This window comes from Coffea arabica, chromosome 11e (genome assembly GCF_036785885.1).
Source record: "Coffea arabica cultivar ET-39 chromosome 11e, Coffea Arabica ET-39 HiFi, whole genome shotgun sequence".
NCBI classification, from domain to species: domain Eukaryota; kingdom Viridiplantae; phylum Streptophyta; class Magnoliopsida; order Gentianales; family Rubiaceae; genus Coffea; species Coffea arabica.
The window spans coordinates 39332584-39354164 of record NC_092331.1 but is presented as its reverse complement, the minus strand read 5'-3'; the positions used below and the strand labels follow the sequence as shown (position 1 = coordinate 39354164).

Genomic DNA, 21581 nt, shown 5'->3' with positions numbered 1-21581 from the left:
TCACGCTTGCAGTTAGGGGTGGCAATTCGGGTCCAAATCAGGTTGGCGGGTCGGGTTCGGGTCAACAGACCCGCCAGAAAATCTGTTGACCCGAACCCCGACCCGCCAACCCGTGACGGGTCAGGTATGCTGACCCGAACCCGAAAATTTCAGGTTTACGGGGCGGCGGGTCGACCCGAAATGACCCGAAACTTAATTTTAATTTATTAATTTATCACTGTAATTTCTAATAAAATCAATTTCTCACAAAACTAATTACATAATCAAGTAATAAAAATTTAAATAAATGATTCCAAATCAAATCTAAAATAAATTAAACACCGTAAAAGTGTTTTATCCCAAGCAAAATATAAAATAAATTAAAACAATACAAAAGTGAAAAATAATATAATATATTATTTGTCCAAGTATAATAATTTCAACTTCACACAAATTAAATAAATTCGTTTAGGATTAAGTAATTAATGCCTTTGAAAAAAAGAATAACTTAGTTTAGTTAGATAAAATTATTTTTATGTTTATTAAATTATTTTTAATTCGTAAACGGGTCATATCGGGTCATATCAGGTCACCACGGGTTGACCCGAAATCGACCGGTTTTCTTTTCGGGTTCATCGGGTCCAACCCGATTCTGACCCGAATTCCCGAAACCTCAACCCAAACCCATTAATTTCGTGTTAGGTTCGTGTCGTGTTTTCAGGTCGTGTCGAAAATTGCCACCCCTAGTTGCGGTGATACATTTGCGCCGACAAATTTGAGCGACGATCCGGGCTTTGATCGAGCCGTACCGTTCCTGATTTGTCTCGCGCCTTCAGATCCTCCTTCACGCTTCGACAAGAAGCAAAATATTAAGCAATCGTTCCGACGGAGCTAAATTACTACAGGATAAAGAACGAATAGGAAATTTGGATTTCGAAACAAAAAAGAAAGGGGTGCAACACGAGGACTTCCCAGGGGGTCACCCATCCTAGTACTACTCTCGCCCAAGCACGCTTAACTTCGGAGTTCTGATGGGATCCGGTGCATTAATGCTGGTATGATCGCACCCGCCATGTTCCTTTCGCTTTATTCTTTTAAACTACCCCGTCCTGCGAAGCAGTGTGGCTTTTCTAGACCGAAATTCATTTTAAGCGTCAATTCAAGCATTTTCCTCTTATCCTTTTATTTATTTACTTTATATTTTTTTTTGTTATTGATTTGCACCCTGTTTTTTTCCCTCATCCCGCAACTCTAAATTATCATGAAATCAATCCTTCACGCTTGCAGTTAGGGGTGGCAATTCGGGTCCAAATCAGGTTGGCGGGTCGGGTTCGGGTCAACAGACCCGCCAGAAAATCTGTTGACCCGAACCCCGACCCGCCAACCCGTGACGGGTCAGGTATGCTGACCCGAACCCGAAAATTTCAGGTTTACGGGGCGGCGGGTCGACCCGAAATGACCCGAAACTTAATTTTAATTTATTAATTTATCACTGTAATTTCTAATAAAATCAATTTCTCACAAAACTAATTACATAATCAAGTAATAAAAATTTAAATAAATGATTCCAAATCAAATCTAAAATAAATTAAACACCGTAAAAGTGTTTTATCCCAAGCAAAATATAAAATAAATTAAAACAATACAAAAGTGAAAAATAATATAATATATTATTTGTCCAAGTATAATAATTTCAACTTCACACAAATTAAATAAATTCGTTTAGGATTAAGTAATTAATGCCTTTGAAAAAAAGAATAACTTAGTTTAGTTAGATAAAATTATTTTTATGTTTATTAAATTATTTTTAATTCGTAAACGGGTCATATCAGGTCACCACGGGTTGACCCGAAATCGACCGGTTTTCTTTTCGGGTTCATCGGGTCCAACCCGATTCTGACCCGAATTCCCGAAACCTCAACCCAAACCCATTAATTTCGTGTTAGGTTCGTGTCGTGTTTTCAGGTCGTGTCGAAAATTGCCACCCCTAGTTGCGGTGATACATTTGCGCCGACAAATTTGAGCGACGATCCGGGCTTTGATCGAGCCGTACCGTTCCTGATTTGTCTCGCGCCTTCAGATCCTCCTTCACGCTTCGACAAGAAGCAAAATATTAAGCAATCGTTCCGACGGAGCTAAATTACTACAGGATAAAGAACGAATAGGAAATTTGGATTTCGAAACAAAAAAGAAAGGGGTGCAACACGAGGACTTCCCAGGGGGTCACCCATCCTAGTACTACTCTCGCCCAAGCACGCTTAACTTCGGAGTTCTGATGGGATCCGGTGCATTAATGCTGGTATGATCGCACCCGCCATGTTCCTTTCGCTTTATTCTTTTAAACTACCCCGTCCTGCGAAGCAGTGTGGCTTTTCTAGACCGAAATTCATTTTAAGCGTCAATTCAAGCATTTTCCTCTTATCCTTTTATTTATTTACTTTATATTTTTTTTTGTTATTGATTTGCACCCTGTTTTTTTCCCTCATCCCGCAACTCTAAATTATCATGAAATCAATCCTTCACGCTTGCAGTTAGGGGTGGCAATTCGGGTCCAAATCAGGTTGGCGGGTCGGGTTCGGGTCAACAGACCCGCCAGAAAATCTGTTGACCCGAACCCCGACCCGCCAACCCGTGACGGGTCAGGTATGCTGACCCGAACCCGAAAATTTCAGGTTTACGGGGCGGCGGGTCGACCCGAAATGACCCGAAACTTAATTTTAATTTATTAATTTATCACTGTAATTTCTAATAAAATCAATTTCTCACAAAACTAATTACATAATCAAGTAATAAAAATTTAAATAAATGATTCCAAATCAAATCTAAAATAAATTAAACACCGTAAAAGTGTTTTATCCCAAGCAAAATATAAAATAAATTAAAACAATACAAAAGTGAAAAATAATATAATATATTATTTGTCCAAGTATAATAATTTCAACTTCACACAAATTAAATAAATTCGTTTAGGATTAAGTAATTAATGCCTTTGAAAAAAAGAATAACTTAGTTTAGTTAGATAAAATTATTTTTATGTTTATTAAATTATTTTTAATTCGTAAACGGGTCATATCAGGTCACCACGGGTTGACCCGAAATCGACCGGTTTTCTTTTCGGGTTCATCGGGTCCAACCCGATTCTGACCCGAATTCCCGAAACCTCAACCCAAACCCATTAATTTCGTGTTAGGTTCGTGTCGTGTTTTCAGGTCGTGTCGAAAATTGCCACCCCTAGTTGCGGTGATACATTTGCGCCGACAAATTTGAGCGACGATCCGGGCTTTGATCGAGCCGTACCGTTCCTGATTTGTCTCGCGCCTTCAGATCCTCCTTCACGCTTCGACAAGAAGCAAAATATTAAGCAATCGTTCCGACGGAGCTAAATTACTACAGGATAAAGAACGAATAGGAAATTTGGATTTCGAAACAAAAAAGAGAGGGGTGCAACACGAGGACTTCCCAGGGGGTCACCCATCCTAGTACTACTCTCGCCCAAGCACGCTTAACTTCGGAGTTCTGATGGGATCCGGTGCATTAGTGCTGGTATGATCGCACCCGCCATGTTCCTTTCGCGTTATTCTTTTAAACTACCCCGTCCTGCGAAGCAGTGTGGCTTTTCTAGACCGAAATTCATTTTAAGCGTCAATTCAAGCATTTTCCTCTTATCCTTTTATTTATTTACTTTATATTTTTTTTTGTTATTGATTTGCACCCTGTTTTTTTCCCTCATCCCGCAACTCTAAATTATCATGAAATCAATCCTTCACGCTTGCAGTTAGGGGTGGCAATTCGGGTCCAAATCAGGTTGGCGGGTCGGGTTCGGGTCAACAGACCCGCCAGAAAATCTGTTGACCCGAACCCCGACCCGCCAACCCGTGACGGGTCAGGTATGCTGACCCGAACCCGAAAATTTCAGGTTTACGGGGCGGCGGGTCGACCCGAAATGACCCGAAACTTAATTTTAATTTATTAATTTATCACTGTAATTTCTAATAAAATCAATTTCTCACAAAACTAATTACATAATCAAGTAATAAAAATTTAAATAAATGATTCCAAATCAAATCTAAAATAAATTAAACACCGTAAAAGTGTTTTATCCCAAGCAAAATATAAAATAAATTAAAACAATACAAAAGTGAAAAATAATATAATATATTATTTGTCCAAGTATAATAATTTCAACTTCACACAAATTAAATAAATTCGTTTAGGATTAAGTAATTAATGCCTTTGAAAAAAAGAATAACTTAGTTTAGTTAGATAAAATTATTTTTATGTTTATTAAATTATTTTTAATTCGTAAACGGGTCATATCGGGTCATATCAGGTCACCACGGGTTGGCCCGAAATCGACCGGTTTTCTTTTCGGGTTCATCGGGTCCAACCCGATTCTGACCCGAATTCCCGAAACCTCAACCCAAACCCATTAATTTCGTGTTAGGTTCGTGTCGTGTCGAAAATTGCCACCCCTAGTTGCGGTGATACATTTGCGCCGACAAATTTGAGCGACGATCCGGGCTTTGATCGAGCCGTACCGTTCCTGATTTGTCTCGCGCCTTCAGATCCTCCTTCACGCTTTGACAAGAAGCAAAATATTAAGCAATCGTTCCGACGGAGCTAAATTACTACAGGATAAAGAACGAATAGGAAATTTGGATTTCGAAACAAAAAAGAAAGGGGTGCAACACGAGGACTTCCCAGGGGGTCACCCATCCTAGTACTACTCTCGCCCAAGCACGCTTAACTTCGGAGTTCTGATGGGATCCGGTGCATTAATGCTGGTATGATCGCACCCGCCATGTTCCTTTCGCTTTATTCTTTTAAACTACCCCGTCCTGCGAAGCAGTGTGGCTTTTCTAGACCGAAATTCATTTTAAGCGTCAATTCAAGCATTTTCCTCTTATCCTTTTATTTATTTACTTTATATTTTTTTTTGTTATGGATTTGCACCCTGTTTTTTTCCCTCATCCCGCAACTCTAAATTATCATGAAATCAATCCTTCACGCTTGCAGTTAGGGGTGGCAATTCGGGTCCAAATCAGGTTGGCGGGTCGGGTTCGGGTCAACAGACCCGCCAGAAAATCTGTTGACCCGAACCCCGACCCGCCAACCCGTGACGGGTCAGGTATGCTGACCCGAACCCGAAAATTTCAGGTTTACGGGGCGGCGGGTCGACCCGAAATGACCCGAAACTTAATTTTAATTTATTAATTTATCACTGTAATTTCTAATAAAATCAATTTCTCACAAAACTAATTACATAATCAAGTAATAAAAATTTAAATAAATGATTCCAAATCAAATCTAAAATAAATTAAACACCGTAAAAGTGTTTTATCCCAAGCAAAATATAAAATAAATTAAAACAATACAAAAGTGAAAAATAATATAATATATTATTTGTCCAAGTATAATAAATTCAACTTCACACAAATTAAATAAATTCGTTTAGGATTAAGTAATTAATGCCTTTGAAAAAAAGAATAACTTAGTTTAGTTAGATAAAATTATTTTTATGTTTATTAAATTATTTTTAATTCGTAAACGGGTCATATCGGGTCATATCAGGTCACCACGGGTTGGCCCGAAATCGACCGGTTTTCTTTTCGGGTTCATCGGGTCCAACCCGATTCTGACCCGAATTCCCGAAACCTCAACCCAAACCCATTAATTTCGTGTTAGGTTCGTGTCGTGTCGAAAATTGCCACCCCTAGTTGCGGTGATACATTTGCGCCGACAAATTTGAGCGACGATCCGGGCTTTGATCGAGCCGTACCGTTCCTGATTTGTCTCGCGCCTTCAGATCCTCCTTCACGCTTCGACAAGAAGCAAAATATTAAGCAATCGTTCCGACGGAGCTAAATTACTACAGGATAAAGAACGAATAGGAAATTTGGATTTCGAAACAAAAAAGAGAGGGGTGCAACACGAGGACTTCCCAGGGGGTCACCCATCCTAGTACTACTCTCGCCCAAGCACGCTTAACTTCGGAGTTCTGATGGGATCCGGTGCATTAGTGCTGGTATGATCGCACCCGCCATGTTCCTTTCGCGTTATTCTTTTAAACTACCCCGTCCTGCGAAGCAGTGTGGCTTTTCTAGACCGAAATTCATTTTAAGCGTCAATTCAAGCATTTTCCTCTTATCCTTTTATTTAGTTACTTTATATTTTTTTTTGTTATTGATTTGCACCCTGTTTTTTTCCCTCATCCCGCAACTCTAAATTATCATGAAATCAATCCTTCACGCTTGCAGTTAGGGGTGGCAATTCGGGTCCAAATCAGGTTGGCGGGTCGGGTTCGGGTCAACAGACCCGCCAGAAAATCTGTTGACCCGAACCCCGACCCGCCAACCCGTGACGGGTCAGGTATGCTGACCCGAACCCGAAAATTTCAGGTTTACGGGGCGGCGGGTCGACCCGAAATGACCCGAAACTTAATTTTAATTTATTAATTTATCACTGTAATTTCTAATAAAATCAATTTCTCACAAAACTAATTACATAATCAAGTAATAAAAATTTAAATAAATGATTCCAAATCAAATCTAAAATAAATTAAACACCGTAAAAGTGTTTTATCCCAAGCAAAATATAAAATAAATTAAAACAATACAAAAGTGAAAAATAATATAATATATTATTTGTCCAAGTATAATAATTTCAACTTCACACAAATTAAATAAATTCGTTTAGGATTAAGTAATTAATGCCTTTGAAAAAAAGAATAACTTAGTTTAGTTAGATAAAATTATTTTTATGTTTATTAAATTATTTTTAATTCGTAAACGGGTCATATCGGGTCATATCAGGTCACCACGGGTTGGCCCGAAATCGACCGGTTTTCTTTTCGGGTTCATCGGGTCCAACCCGATTCTGACCCGAATTCCCGAAACCTCAACCCAAACCCATTAATTTCGTGTTAGGTTCGTGTCGTGTCGAAAATTGCCACCCCTAGTTGCGGTGATACATTTGCGCCGACAAATTTGAGCGACGATCCGGGCTTTGATCGAGCCGTACCGTTCCTGATTTGTCTCGCGCCTTCAGATCCTCCTTCACGCTTTGACAAGAAGCAAAATATTAAGCAATCGTTCCGACGGAGCTAAATTACTACAGGATAAAGAACGAATAGGAAATTTGGATTTCGAAACAAAAAAGAAAGGGGTGCAACACGAGGACTTCCCAGGGGGTCACCCATCCTAGTACTACTCTCGCCCAAGCACGCTTAACTTCGGAGTTCTGATGGGATCCGGTGCATTAATGCTGGTATGATCGCACCCGCCATGTTCCTTTCGCTTTATTCTTTTAAACTACCCCGTCCTGCGAAGCAGTGTGGCTTTTCTAGACCGAAATTCATTTTAAGCGTCAATTCAAGCATTTTCCTCTTATCCTTTTATTTATTTACTTTATATTTTTTTTTGTTATTGATTTGCACCCTGTTTTTTTCCCTCATCCCGCAACTCTAAATTATCATGAAATCAATCCTTCACGCTTGCAGTTAGGGGTGGCAATTCGGGTCCAAATCAGGTTGGCGGGTCGGGTTCGGGTCAACAGACCCGCCAGAAAATCTGTTGACCCGAACCCCGACCCGCCAACCCGTGACGGGTCAGGTATGCTGACCCGAACCCGAAAATTTCAGGTTTACGGGGCGGCGGGTCGACCCGAAATGACCCGAAACTTAATTTTAATTTATTAATTTATCACTGTAATTTCTAATAAAATCAATTTCTCACAAAACTAATTACATAATCAAGTAATAAAAATTTAAATAAATGATTCCAAATCAAATCTAAAATAAATTAAACACCGTAAAAGTGTTTTATCCCAAGCAAAATATAAAATAAATTAAAACAATACAAAAGTGAAAAATAATATAATATATTATTTGTCCAAGTATAATAATTTCAACTTCACACAAATTAAATAAATTCGTTTAGGATTAAGTAATTAATGCCTTTGAAAAAAAGAATAACTTAGTTTAGTTAGATAAAATTATTTTTATGTTTATTAAATTATTTTTAATTCGTAAACGGGTCATATCAGGTCACCACGGGTTGACCCGAAATCGACCGGTTTTCTTTTCGGGTTCATTGGGTCCAACCCGAATTCCCGAAACCTCAACCCAAACCCATTAATTTCGTGTTAGGTTCGTGTCGTGTTTTCAGGTCGTGTCGAAAATTGCCACCCCTAGTTGCGGTGATACATTTGCGCCGACAAATTTGAGCGACGATCCGGGCTTTGATCGAGCCGTACCGTTCCTGATTTGTCTCGCGCCTTCAGATCCTCCTTCACGCTTCGACAAGAAGCAAAATATTAAGCAATCGTTCCGACGGAGCTAAATTACTACAGGATAAAGAACGAATAGGAAATTTGGATTTCGAAACAAAAAAGAGAGGGGTGCAACACGAGGACTTCCCAGGGGGTCACCCATCCTAGTACTACTCTCGCCCAAGCACGCTTAACTTCGGAGTTCTGATGGGATCCGGTGCATTAGTGCTGGTATGATCGCACCCGCCATGTTTCTTTCGCTTTATTCTTTTAAACTACCCCGTCCTGCGAAGCAGTGTGGCTTTTCTAGACCGAAATTCATTTTAAGCGTCAATTCAAGCATTTTCCTCTTATCCTTTTATTTATTTACTTTATATTTTTTTTTGTTATTGATTTGCACCCTGTTTTTTTCCCTCATCCCGCAACTCTAAATTATCATGAAATCAATCCTTCACGCTTGCAGTTAGGGGTGGCAATTCGGGTCCAAATCAGGTTGGCGGGTCGGGTTCGGGTCAACAGACCCGCCAGAAAATCTGTTGACCCGAACCCCGACCCGCCAACCCGTGACGGGTCAGGTATGCTGACCCGAACCCGAAAATTTCAGGTTTACGGGGCGGCGGGTCGACCAGAAATGACCCGAAACTTAATTTTAATTTATTAATTTATCACTGTAATTTCTAATAAAATCAATTTCTCACAAAACTAATTACATAATCAAGTAATAAAAATTTAAATAAATGATTCCAAATCAAATCTAAAAAATTAAACACCGTAAAAGTGTTTTATCCCAAGCAAAATATAAAATAAATTAAAACAATACAAAAGTGAAAAATAATATAATATATTATTTGTCCAAGTATAATAATTTCAACTTCACACAAATTAAATAAATTCGTTTAGGATTAAGTAATTAATGCCTTTGAAAAAAAGAATAACTTAGTTTAGTTAGATAAAATTATTTTTATGTTTATTAAATTATTTTTAATTCGTAAACGGGTCATATCGGGTCATATCAGGTCACCACGGGTTGACCCGAAATCGACCGGTTTTCTTTTCGGGTTCATCGGGTCCAACCCGATTCTGACCCGAATTCCCGAAACCTCAACCCAAACCCATTAATTTCGTGTTAGGTTCGTGTCGTGTTTTCAGGTCGTGTCGAAAATTGCCACCCCTAGTTGCGGTGATACATTTGCGCCGACAAATTTGAGCGACGATCCGGGCTTTGATCGAGCCGTACCGTTCCTGATTTGTCTCGCGCCTTCAGATCCTCCTTCACGCTTCGACAAGAAGCAAAATATTAAGCAATCGTTCCGACGGAGCTAAATTACTACAGGATAAAGAACGAATAGGAAATTTGGATTTCGAAACAAAAAAGAGAGGGGTGCAACACGAGGACTTCCCAGGGGGTCACCCATCCTAGTACTACTCTCGCCCAAGCACGCTTAACTTCGGAGTTCTGATGGGATCCGGTGCATTAGTGCTGGTATGATCGCACCCGCCATGTTCCTTTCGCTTTATTCTTTTAAACTACCCCGTCCTGCGAAGCAGTGTGGCTTTTCTAGACCGAAATTCATTTTAAGCGTCAATTCAAGCATTTTCCTCTTATCCTTTTATTTATTTACTTTATATTTTTTTTTGTTATTGATTTGCACCCTGTTTTTTTCCCTCATCCCGCAACTCTAAATTATCATGAAATCAATCCTTCACGCTTGCAGTTAGGGGTGGCAATTCGGGTCCAAATCAGGTTGGCGGGTCGGGTTCGGGTCAACAGACCCGCCAGAAAATCTGTTGACCCGAACCCCGACCCGCCAACCCGTGACGGGTCAGGTATGCTGACCCGAAACCGAAAATTTCAGGTTTACGGGGCGGCGGGTCGACCCGAAATGACCCGAAACTTAATTTTAATTTATTAATTTATCACTGTAATTTCTAATAAAATCAATTTCTCACAAAACTAATTACATAATCAAGTAATAAAAATTTAAATAAATGATTCCAAATCAAATCTAAAATAAATTAAACACCGTAAAAGTGTTTTATCCCAAGCAAAATATAAAATAAATTAAAACAATACAAAAGTGAAAAATAATATAATATATTATTTGTCCAAGTATAATAATTTCAACTTCACACAAATTAAATAAATTCGTTTAGGATTAAGTAATTAATGCCTTTGAAAAAAAGAATAACTTAGTTTAGTTAGATAAAATTATTTTTATGTTTATTAAATTATTTTTAATTCGTAAACGGGTCATATCGGGTCATATCAGGTCACCACGGGTTGGCCCGAAATCGACCGGTTTTCTTTTCGGGTTCATCGGGTCCAACCCGATTCTGACCCGAATTCCCGAAACCTCAACCCAAACCCATTAATTTCGTGTTAGGTTCGTGTCGTGTCGAAAATTGCCACCCCTAGTTGCGGTGATACATTTGCGCCGACAAATTTGAGCGACGATCCGGGCTTTGATCGAGCCGTACCGTTCCTGATTTGTCTCGCGCCTTCAGATCCTCCTTCACGCTTCGACAAGAAGCAAAATATTAAGCAATCGTTCCGACGGAGCTAAATTACTACAGGATAAAGAACGAATAGGAAATTTGGATTTCGAAACAAAAAAGAGAGGGGTGCAACACGAGGACTTCCCAGGGGGTCACCCATCCTAGTACTACTCTCGCCCAAGCACGCTTAACTTCGGAGTTCTGATGGGATCCGGTGCATTAGTGCTGGTATGATCGCACCCGCCATGTTCCTTTCGCGTTATTCTTTTAAACTACCCCGTCCTGCGAAGCAGTGTGGCTTTTCTAGACCGAAATTCATTTTAAGCGTCAATTCAAGCATTTTCCTCTTATCCTTTTATTTAGTTACTTTATATTTTTTTTTGTTATTGATTTGCACCCTGTTTTTTTCCCTCATCCCGCAACTCTAAATTATCATGAAATCAATCCTTCACGCTTGCAGTTAGGGGTGGCAATTCGGGTCCAAATCAGGTTGGCGGGTCGGGTTCGGGTCAACAGACCCGCCAGAAAATCTGTTGACCCGAACCCCGACCCGCCAACCCGTGACGGGTCAGGTATGCTGACCCGAACCCGAAAATTTCAGGTTTACGGGGCGGCGGGTCGACCCGAAATGACCCGAAACTTAATTTTAATTTATTAATTTATCACTGTAATTTCTAATAAAATCAATTTCTCACAAAACTAATTACATAATCAAGTAATAAAAATTTAAATAAATGATTCCAAATCAAATCTAAAATAAATTAAACACCGTAAAAGTGTTTTATCCCAAGCAAAATATAAAATAAATTAAAACAATACAAAAGTGAAAAATAATATAATATATTATTTGTCCAAGTATAATAATTTCAACTTCACACAAATTAAATAAATTCGTTTAGGATTAAGTAATTAATGCCTTTGAAAAAAAGAATAACTTAGTTTAGTTAGATAAAATTATTTTTATGTTTATTAAATTATTTTTAATTCGTAAACGGGTCATATCGGGTCATATCAGGTCACCACGGGTTGACCCGAAATCGACCGGTTTTCTTTTCGGGTTCATCGGGTCCAACCCGATTCTGACCCGAATTCCCGAAACCTCAACCCAAACCCATTAATTTCGTGTTAGGTTCGTGTCGTGTTTTCAGGTCGTGTCGAAAATTGCCACCCCTAGTTGCGGTGATACATTTGCGCCGACAAATTTGAGCGACGATCCGGGCTTTGATCGAGCCGTACCGTTCCTGATTTGTCTCGCGCCTTCAGATCCTCCTTCACGCTTCGACAAGAAGCAAAATATTAAGCAATCGTTCCGACGGAGCTAAATTACTACAGGATAAAGAACGAATAGGAAATTTGGATTTCGAAACAAAAAAGAGAGGGGTGCAACACGAGGACTTCCCAGGGGGTCACCCATCCTAGTACTACTCTCGCCCAAGCACGCTTAACTTCGGAGTTCTGATGGGATCCGGTGCATTAGTGCTGGTATGATCGCACCCGCCATGTTCCTTTCGCTTTATTCTTTTAAACTACCCCGTCCTGCGAAGCAGTGTGGCTTTTCTAGACCGAAATTCATTTTAAGCGTCAATTCAAGCATTTTCCTCTTATCCTTTTATTTATTTACTTTATATTTTTTTTTGTTATTGATTTGCACCCTGTTTTTTTCCCTCATCCCGCAACTCTAAATTATCATGAAATCAATCCTTCACGCTTGCAGTTAGGGGTGGCAATTCGGGTCCAAATCAGGTTGGCGGGTCGGGTTCGGGTCAACAGACCCGCCAGAAAATCTGTTGACCCGAACCCCGACCCGCCAACCCGTGACGGGTCAGGTATGCTGACCCGAAACCGAAAATTTCAGGTTTACGGGGCGGCGGGTCGACCCGAAATGACCCGAAACTTAATTTTAATTTATTAATTTATCACTGTAATTTCTAATAAAATCAATTTCTCACAAAACTAATTACATAATCAAGTAATAAAAATTTAAATAAATGATTCCAAATCAAATCTAAAATAAATTAAACACCGTAAAAGTGTTTTATCCCAAGCAAAATATAAAATAAATTAAAACAATACAAAAGTGAAAAATAATATAATATATTATTTGTCCAAGTATAATAATTTCAACTTCACACAAATTAAATAAATTCGTTTAGGATTAAGTAATTAATGCCTTTGAAAAAAAGAATAACTTAGTTTAGTTAGATAAAATTATTTTTATGTTTATTAAATTATTTTTAATTCGTAAACGGGTCATATCGGGTCATATCAGGTCACCACGGGTTGACCCGAAATCGACCGGTTTTCTTTTCGGGTTCATCGGGTCCAACCCGATTCTGACCCGAATTCCCGAAACCTCAACCCAAACCCATTAATTTCGTGTTAGGTTCGTGTCATGTTTTCAGGTCGTGTCGAAAATTGCCACCCCTAGTTGCGGTGATACATTTGCGCCGACAAATTTGAGCGACGATCCGGGCTTTGATCGAGCCGTACCGTTCCTGATTTGTCTCGCGCCTTCAGATCCTCCTTCACGCTTCGACAAGAAGCAAAATATTAAGCAATCGTTCCGACGGAGCTAAATTACTACAGGATAAAGAACGAATAGGAAATTTGGATTTCGAAACAAAAAAGAAAGGGGTGCAACACGAGGACTTCCCAGGGGGTCACCCATCCTAGTACTACTCTCGCCCAAGCACGCTTAACTTCGGAGTTCTGATGGGATCCGGTGCATTAATGCTGGTATGATCGCACCCGCCATGTTCCTTTCGCTTTATTCTTTTAAACTACCCCGTCCTGCGAAGCAGTGTGGCTTTTCTAGACCGAAATTCATTTTAAGCGTCAATTCAAGCATTTTCCTCTTATCCTTTTATTTATTTACTTTATATTTTTTTTTGTTATTGATTTGCACCCTGTTTTTTTCCCTCATCCCGCAACTCTAAATTATCATGAAATCAATCCTTCACGCTTGCAGTTAGGGGTGGCAATTCGGGTCCAAATCAGGTTGGCGGGTCGGGTTCGGGTCAACAGACCCGCCAGAAAATCTGTTGACCCGAACCCCGACCCGCCAACCCGTGACGGGTCAGGTATGCTGACCCGAACCCGAAAATTTCAGGTTTACGGGGCGGCGGGTCGACCCGAAATGACCCGAAACTTAATTTTAATTTATTAATTTATCACTGTAATTTCTAATAAAATCAATTTCTCACAAAACTAATTACATAATCAAGTAATAAAAATTTAAATAAATGATTCCAAATCAAATCTAAAATAAATTAAACACCGTAAAAGTGTTTTATCCCAAGCAAAATATAAAATAAATTAAAACAATACAAAAGTGAAAAATAATATAATATATTATTTGTCCAAGTTTAATAATTTCAACTTCACACAAATTAAATAAATTCGTTTAGGATTAAGTAATTAATGCCTTTGAAAAAAAGAATAACTTAGTTTAGTTAGATAAAATTATTTTTATGTTTATTAAATTATTTTTAATTCGTAAACGGGTCATATCAGGTCACCACGGGTTGACCCGAAATCGACCGGTTTTCTTTTCGGGTTCATCGGGTCCAACCCGATTCTGACCCGAATTCCCGAAACCTCAACCCAAACCCATTAATTTCGTGTTAGGTTCGTGTCGTGTTTTCAGGTCGTGTCGAAAATTGCCACCCCTAGTTGCGGTGATACATTTGCGCCGACAAATTTGAGCGACGATCCGGGCTTTGATCGAGCCGTACCGTTCCTGATTTGTCTCGCGCCTTCAGATCCTCCTTCACGCTTCGACAAGAAGCAAAATATTAAGCAATCGTTCCGACGGAGCTAAATTACTACAGGATAAAGAACGAATAGGAAATTTGGATTTCGAAACAAAAAAGAGAGGGGTGCAACACGAGGACTTCCCAGGGGGTCACCCATCCTAGTACTACTCTCGCCCAAGCACGCTTAACTTCGGAGTTCTGATGGGATCCGGTGCATTAGTGCTGGTATGATCGCACCCGCCATGTTCCTTTCGCTTTATTCTTTTAAACTACCCCGTCCTGCGAAGCAGTGTGGCTTTTCTAGACCGAAATTCATTTTAAGCGTCAATTCAAGCATTTTCCTCTTATCCTTTTATTTATTTACTTTATATTTTTTTTTGTTATTGATTTGCACCCTGTTTTTTTCCCTCATCCCGCAACTCTAAATTATCATGAAATCAATCCTTCACGCTTGCAGTTAGGGGTGGCAATTCGGGTCCAAATCAGGTTGGCGGGTCGGGTTCGGGTCAACAGACCCGCCAGAAAATCTGTTGACCCGAACCCCGACCCGCCAACCCGTGACGGGTCAGGTATGCTGACCCGAACCCGAAAATTTCAGGTTTACGGGGCGGCGGGTCGACCCGAAATGACCCGAAACTTAATTTTAATTTATTAATTTATCACTGTAATTTCTAATAAAATCAATTTCTCACAAAACTAATTACATAATCAAGTAATAAAAATTTAAATAAATGATTCCAAATCAAATCTAAAATAAATTAAACACCGTAAAAGTGTTTTATCCCAAGCAAAATATAAAATAAATTAAAACAATACAAAAGTGAAAAATAATATAATATATTATTTGTCCAAGTATAATAATTTCAACTTCACACAAATTAAATAAATTCGTTTAGGATTAAGTAATTAATGCCTTTGAAAAAAAGAATAACTTAGTTTAGTTAGATAAAATTATTTTTATGTTTATTAAATTATTTTTAATTCGTAAACGGGTCATATCGGGTCATATCAGGTCACCACGGGTTGACCCGAAATCGACCGGTTTTCTTTTCGGGTTCATCGGGTCCAACCCGATTCTGACCCGAATTCCCGAAACCTCAACCCAAACCCATTAATTTCGTGTTAGGTTCGTGTCGTGTTTTCAGGTCGTGTCGAAAATTGCCACCCCTAGTTGCGGTGATACATTTGCGCCGACAAATTTGAGCGACGATCCGGGCTTTGATCGAGCCGTACCGTTCCTGATTTGTCTCGCGCCTTCAGATCCTCCTTCACGCTTCGACAAGAAGCAAAATATTAAGCAATCGTTCCGACGGAGCTAAATTACTACAGGATAAAGAACGAATAGGAAATTTGGATTTCGAAACAAAAAAGAAAGGGGTGCAACACGAGGACTTCCCAGGGGGTCACCCATCCTAGTACTACTCTCGCCCAAGCACGCTTAACTTCGGAGTTCTGATGGGATCCGGTGCATTAATGCTGGTATGATCGCACCCGCCATGTTCCTTTCGCTTTATTCTTTTAAACTACCCCGTCCTGCGAAGCAGTGTGGCTTTTCTAGACCGAAATTCATTTTAAGCGTCAATTCAAGCATTTTCCTCTTATCCTTTTATTTATTTACTTTATATTTTTTTTTGTTATTGATTTGCACCCTGTTTTTTTCCCTCATCCCGCAACTCTAAATTATCATGAAATCAATCCTTCACGCTTGCAGTTAGGGGTGGCAATTCGGGTCCAAATCAGGTTGGCGGGTCGGGTTCGGGTCAACAGACCCGCCAGAAAATCTGTTGACCCGAACCCCGACCCGCCAACCCGTGACGGGTCAGGTATGCTGACCCGAACCCGAAAATTTCAGGTTTACGGGGCGGCGGGTCGACCCGAAATGACCCGAAACTTAATTTTAATTTATTAATTTATCACTGTAATTTCTAATAAAATCAATTTCTCACAAAACTAATTACATAATCAAGTAATAAAAATTTAAATAAATGATTCCAAATCAAATCTAAAATAAATTAAACACCGTAAAAGTGTTTTATCCCAAGCAAAATATAAAATAAATTAAAACAATACAAAAGTGAAAAATAATATAATATATTATTTGTCCAAGTATAATAATTTCAACTTCACACAAATTAAATAAATTCGTTTAGGATTAAGTAATTAATGCCTTTGAAAAAAAGAATAACTTAGTTTAGTTAGATAAAATTATTTTTATGTTTATTAAATTATTTTTAATTCGTAAACGGGTCATATCAGGTCACCACGGGTTGACCCGAAATCGACCGGTTTTCTTTTCGGGTTCATCGGGTCCAACCCGATTCTGACCCGAATTCCCGAAACCTCAACCCAAACCCATTAATTTCGTGTTAGGTTCGTGTCGTGTTTTCAGGTCGTGTCGAAAATTGCCACCCCTAGTTGCGGTGATACATTTGCGCCGACAAATTTGAGCGACGATCCGGGCTTTGATCGAGCCGTACCGTTCCTGATTTGTCTCGCGCCTTCAGATCCTCCTTCACGCTTCGACAAGAAGCAAAATATTAAGCAATCGTTCCGACGGAGCTAAATTACTACAGGATAAAGAACGAATAGGAAATTTGGATTTCGAAACAAAAAAGAAAGGGGTGCAACACGAGGACTTCCCAGGGGGTCACCCATCCTAGTACTACTCTCGCCCAAGCACGCTTAACTTCGGAGTTCTGATGGGATCCGGTGCATTAATGCTGGTATGATCGCACCCGCCATGTTCCTTTCGCTTTATTCTTTTAAACTACCCCGTCCTGCGAAGCAGTGTGGCTTTTCTAGACCGAAATTCATTTTAAGCGTCAATTCAAGCATTTTCCTCTTATCCTTTTATTTATTTACTTTATATTTTTTTTTGTTATTGATTTGCACCCTGTTTTTTTCCCTCATCCCGCAACTCTAAATTATCATGAAATCAATCCTTCACGCTTGCAGTTAGGGGTGGCAATTCGGGTCCAAATCAGGTTGGCGGGTCGGGTTCGGGTCAACAGACCCGCCAGAAAATCTGTTGACCCGAACCCCGACCCGCCAACCCGTGACGGGTCAGGTATGCTGACCCGAACCCGAAAATTTCAGGTTTACGGGGCGGCGGGTCGACCCGAAATGACCCGAAACTTAATTTTAATTTATTAATTTATCACTGTAATTTCTAATAAAATCAATTTCTCACAAAACTAATTACATAATCAAGTAATAAAAATTTAAATAAATGATTCCAAATCAAATCTAAAATAAATTAAACACCGTAAAAGTGTTTTATCCCAAGCAAAATATAAAATAAATTAAAACAATACAAAAGTGAAAAATAATATAATATATTATTTGTCCAAGTATAATAATTTCAACTTCACACAAATTAAATAAATTCGTTTAGGATTAAGTAATTAATGCCTTTGAAAAAAAGAATAACTTAGTTTAGTTAGATAAAATTATTTTTATGTTTATTAAATTATTTTTAATTCGTAAACGGGTCATATCAGGTCACCACGGGTTGACCCGAAATCGACCGGTTTTCTTTTCGGGTTCATCGGGTCCAACCCGATTCTGACCCGAATTCCCGAAACCTCAACCCAAACCCATTAATTTCGTGTTAGGTTCGTGTCGTGTTTTCAGGTCGTGTCGAAAATTGCCACCCCTAGTTGCGGTGATACATTTGCGCCGACAAATTTGAGCGACGATCCGGGCTTTGATCGAGCCGTACCGTTCCTGATTTGTCTCGCGCCTTCAGATCCTCCTTCACGCTTCGACAAGAAGCAAAATATTAAGCAATCGTTCCGACGGAGCTAAATTACTACAGGATAAAGAACGAATAGGAAATTTGGATTTCGAAACAAAAAAGAGAGGGGTGCAACACGAGGACTTCCCAGGGGGTCACCCATCCTAGTACTACTCTCGCCCAAGCACGCTTAACTTCGGAGTTCTGATGGGATCCGGTGCATTAGTGCTGGTATGATCGCACCCGCCATGTTCCTTTCGCGTTATTCTTTTAAACTACCCCGTCCTGCGAAGCAGTGTGGCTTTTCTAGACCGAAATTCATTTTAAGCGTCAATTCAAGCATTTTCCTCTTATCCTTTTATTTATTTACTTTATATTTTTTTTTGTTATTGATTTGCACCCTGTTTTTTTCCCTCATCCCGCAACTCTAAATTATCATGAAATCAATCCTTCACGCTTGCAGTTAGGGGTGGCAATTCGGGTCCAAATCAGGTTGGCGGGTCGGGTTCGGGTCAACAGACCCGCCAGAAAATCTGTTGACCCGAACCCCGACCCGCCAACCCGTGACGGGTCAGGTATGCTGACCCGAACCCGAAAATTTCAGGTTTACGGGGCGGCGGGTCGACCCGAAATGACCCGAAACTTAATTTTAATTTATTAATTTATCACTGTAATTTCTAATAAAATCAATTTCTCACAAAACTAATTACATAATCAAGTAATAAAAATTTAAATAAATGATTCCAAATCAAATCTAAAATAAATTAAACACCGTAAAAGTGTTTTATCCCAAGCAAAATATAAAATAAATTAAAACAATACAAAAGTGAAAAATAATATAATATATTATTTGTCCAAGTATAATAATTTCAACTTCACACAAATTAAATAAATTCGTTTAGGATTAAGTAATTAATGCCTTTGAAAAAAAGAATAACTTAGTTTAGTTAGATAAAATTATTTTTATGTTTATTAAATTATTTTTAATTCGTAAACGGGTCATATCGGGTCATATCAGGTCACCACGGGTTGGCCCGAAATCGACCGGTTTTCTTTTCGGGTTCATCGGGTCCAACCCGATTCTGACCCGAATTCCCGAAACCTCAACCCAAACCCATTAATTTCGTGTTAGGTTCGTGTCGTGTCGAAAATTGCCACCCCTAGTTGCGGTGATACATTTGCGCCGACAAATTTGAGCGACGATCCGGGCTTTGATCGAGCCGTACCGTTCCTGATTTGTCTCGCGCCTTCAGATCCTCCTTCACGCTTTGACAAGAAGCAAAATATTAAGCAATCGTTCCGACGGAGCTAAATTACTACAGGATAAAGAACGAATAGGAAATTTGGATTTCGAAACAAAAAAGAAAGGGGTGCAACACGAGGACTTCCCAGGGGGTCACCCATCCTAGTACTACTCTCGCCCAAGCACGCTTAACTTCGGAGTTCTGATGGGATCCGGTGCATTAATGCTGGTATGATCGCACCCGCCATGTTCCTTTCGCTTTATTCTTTTAAACTACCCCGTCCTGCGAAGCAGTGTGGCTTTTCTAGACCGAAATTCATTTTAAGCGTCAATTCAAGCATTTTCCTCTTATCCTTTTATTTATTTACTTTATATTTTTTTTTGTTATGGATTTGCACCCTGTTTTTTTCCCTCATCCCGCAACTCTAAATTATCATGAAATCAATCCTTCACGCTTGCAGTTAGGGGTGGCAATTCGGGTCCAAATCAGGTTGGCGGGTCGGGTTCGGGTCAACAGACCCGCCAGAAAATCTGTTGACCCGAACCCCGACCCGCCAACCCGTGACGGGTCAGGTATGCTGACCCGAACCCGAAAATTTCAGGTTTACGGGGCGGCGGGTCGACCCGAAATGACCCGAAACTTAATTTTAATTTATTAATTTATCACTGTAATTTCTAATAAAATCAATTTCTCACAAAACTAATTACATAATCAAGTAATAAAAATTTAAATAAATGATTCCAAATCAAATCTAAAATAAATTAAACACCGTAAAAGTGTTTTATCCCAAGCAAAATATAAAATAAATTAAAACAATACAAAAGTGAAAAATAATATAATATATTATTTGTCCAAGTATAATAAATTCAACTTCACACAAATTAAATAAATTCGTTTAGGATTAAGTAATTAATGCCTTTGAAAAAAAGAATAACTTAGTTTAGTTAGATAAAATTATTTTTATGTTTATTAAATTATTTTTAATTCGTAAACGGGTCATATCGGGTCATATCAGGTCACCACGGGTTGGCCCGAAATCGACCGGTTTTCTTTTCGGGTTCATCGGGTCCAACCCGATTCTGACCCGAATTCCCGAAACCTCAACCCAAACCCATTAATTTCGTGTTAGGTTCGTGTCGTGTCGAAAATTGCCACCCCTAGTTGCGGTGATACATTTGCGCCGACAAATTTGAGCGACGATCCGGGCTTTGATCGAGCCGTACCGTTCCTGATTTGTCTCGCGCCTTCAGATCCTCCTTCACGCTTCGACAAGAAGCAAAATATTAAGCAATCGTTCCGACGGAGCTAAATTACTACAGGATAAAGAACGAATAGGAAATTTGGATTTCGAAACAAAAAAGAGAGGGGTGCAACACGAGGACTTCCCAGGGGGTCACCCATCCTAGTACTACTCTCGCCCAAGCACGCTTAACTTCGGAGTTCTGATGGGATCCGGTGCATTAGTGCTGGTATGATCGCACCCGCCATGTTCCTTTCGCGTTATTCTTTTAAACTACCCCGTCCTGCGAAGCAGTGTGGCTTTTCTAGACCGAAATTCATTTTAAGCGTCAATTCAAGCATTTTCCTCTTATCCTTTTATTTAGTTACTTTATATTTTTTTTTGTTATTGATTTGCACCCTGTTTTTTTCCCTCATCCCGCAACTCTAAATTATCATGAAATCAATCCTTCACGCTTGCAGTTAGGGGTGGCAATTCGGGTCCAAATCAGGTTGGCGGGTCGGGTTCGGGTCAACAGACCCGCCAGAAAATCTGTTGACCCGAACCCCGACCCGCCAACCCGTGACGGGTCAGGTATGCTGACCCGAACCCGAAAATTTCAGGTTTACGGGGCGGCGGGTCGACCCGAAATGACCCGAAACTTAATTTTAATTTATTAATTTATCACTGTAATTTCTAATAAAATCAATTTCTCACAAAACTAATTACATAATCAAGTAATAAAAATTTAAATAAATGATTCCAAATCAAATCTAAAATAAATTAAACACCGTAAAAGTGTTTTATCCCAAGCAAAATATAAAATAAATTAAAACAATACAAAAGTGAAAAATAATATAATATATTATTTGTCCAAGTATAAT

General features: G+C 39.3%; 17 non-coding genes across 17 annotated transcripts; all 17 read right to left on the bottom strand.

Annotated features, from left to right (window-relative positions):
* Positions 1–929: 929 nt before the first annotated feature.
* On the bottom strand, positions 930–1048 carry LOC140030233 (5S ribosomal RNA). Its single transcript, XR_011834148.1, has one exon. It is a non-coding gene; the product is annotated as a 5S ribosomal RNA (ribosomal RNA).
* Positions 1049–2173: 1125 nt separating this feature from the next.
* Positions 2174–2292, bottom strand: LOC140030232 (5S ribosomal RNA). Its single transcript, XR_011834147.1, has one exon. It is a non-coding gene; the product is annotated as a 5S ribosomal RNA (ribosomal RNA).
* A 1125-nt stretch (positions 2293–3417) lies between these two features.
* Positions 3418–3536, bottom strand: LOC140023532 (5S ribosomal RNA). The gene has a single exon (XR_011827501.1). It is a non-coding gene; the product is annotated as a 5S ribosomal RNA (ribosomal RNA).
* A 1122-nt stretch (positions 3537–4658) lies between these two features.
* On the bottom strand, positions 4659–4777 carry LOC140030231 (5S ribosomal RNA). The gene has a single exon (XR_011834146.1). It is a non-coding gene; the product is annotated as a 5S ribosomal RNA (ribosomal RNA).
* Positions 4778–5899: 1122 nt separating this feature from the next.
* LOC140023521 (5S ribosomal RNA) lies at positions 5900–6018 on the bottom strand. The gene has a single exon (XR_011827489.1). It is a non-coding gene; the product is annotated as a 5S ribosomal RNA (ribosomal RNA).
* Positions 6019–7140: 1122 nt separating this feature from the next.
* On the bottom strand, positions 7141–7259 carry LOC140030229 (5S ribosomal RNA). The gene has a single exon (XR_011834144.1). It is a non-coding gene; the product is annotated as a 5S ribosomal RNA (ribosomal RNA).
* Positions 7260–8373: 1114 nt separating this feature from the next.
* On the bottom strand, positions 8374–8492 carry LOC140023510 (5S ribosomal RNA). Its single transcript, XR_011827478.1, has one exon. It is a non-coding gene; the product is annotated as a 5S ribosomal RNA (ribosomal RNA).
* A 1133-nt stretch (positions 8493–9625) lies between these two features.
* LOC140023499 (5S ribosomal RNA) lies at positions 9626–9744 on the bottom strand. The gene has a single exon (XR_011827467.1). It is a non-coding gene; the product is annotated as a 5S ribosomal RNA (ribosomal RNA).
* Positions 9745–10866: 1122 nt separating this feature from the next.
* Positions 10867–10985, bottom strand: LOC140023487 (5S ribosomal RNA). Its single transcript, XR_011827455.1, has one exon. It is a non-coding gene; the product is annotated as a 5S ribosomal RNA (ribosomal RNA).
* A 1135-nt stretch (positions 10986–12120) lies between these two features.
* On the bottom strand, positions 12121–12239 carry LOC140023476 (5S ribosomal RNA). The gene has a single exon (XR_011827444.1). It is a non-coding gene; the product is annotated as a 5S ribosomal RNA (ribosomal RNA).
* Positions 12240–13374: 1135 nt separating this feature from the next.
* On the bottom strand, positions 13375–13493 carry LOC140030228 (5S ribosomal RNA). Its single transcript, XR_011834143.1, has one exon. It is a non-coding gene; the product is annotated as a 5S ribosomal RNA (ribosomal RNA).
* Positions 13494–14618: 1125 nt separating this feature from the next.
* On the bottom strand, positions 14619–14737 carry LOC140023463 (5S ribosomal RNA). The gene has a single exon (XR_011827433.1). It is a non-coding gene; the product is annotated as a 5S ribosomal RNA (ribosomal RNA).
* Positions 14738–15872: 1135 nt separating this feature from the next.
* LOC140030227 (5S ribosomal RNA) lies at positions 15873–15991 on the bottom strand. Its single transcript, XR_011834142.1, has one exon. It is a non-coding gene; the product is annotated as a 5S ribosomal RNA (ribosomal RNA).
* Positions 15992–17116: 1125 nt separating this feature from the next.
* On the bottom strand, positions 17117–17235 carry LOC140030226 (5S ribosomal RNA). The gene has a single exon (XR_011834141.1). It is a non-coding gene; the product is annotated as a 5S ribosomal RNA (ribosomal RNA).
* Positions 17236–18360: 1125 nt separating this feature from the next.
* LOC140023452 (5S ribosomal RNA) lies at positions 18361–18479 on the bottom strand. Its single transcript, XR_011827422.1, has one exon. It is a non-coding gene; the product is annotated as a 5S ribosomal RNA (ribosomal RNA).
* A 1122-nt stretch (positions 18480–19601) lies between these two features.
* On the bottom strand, positions 19602–19720 carry LOC140030225 (5S ribosomal RNA). The gene has a single exon (XR_011834140.1). It is a non-coding gene; the product is annotated as a 5S ribosomal RNA (ribosomal RNA).
* A 1122-nt stretch (positions 19721–20842) lies between these two features.
* LOC140023441 (5S ribosomal RNA) lies at positions 20843–20961 on the bottom strand. The gene has a single exon (XR_011827411.1). It is a non-coding gene; the product is annotated as a 5S ribosomal RNA (ribosomal RNA).
* Positions 20962–21581: the final 620 nt, after the last annotated feature.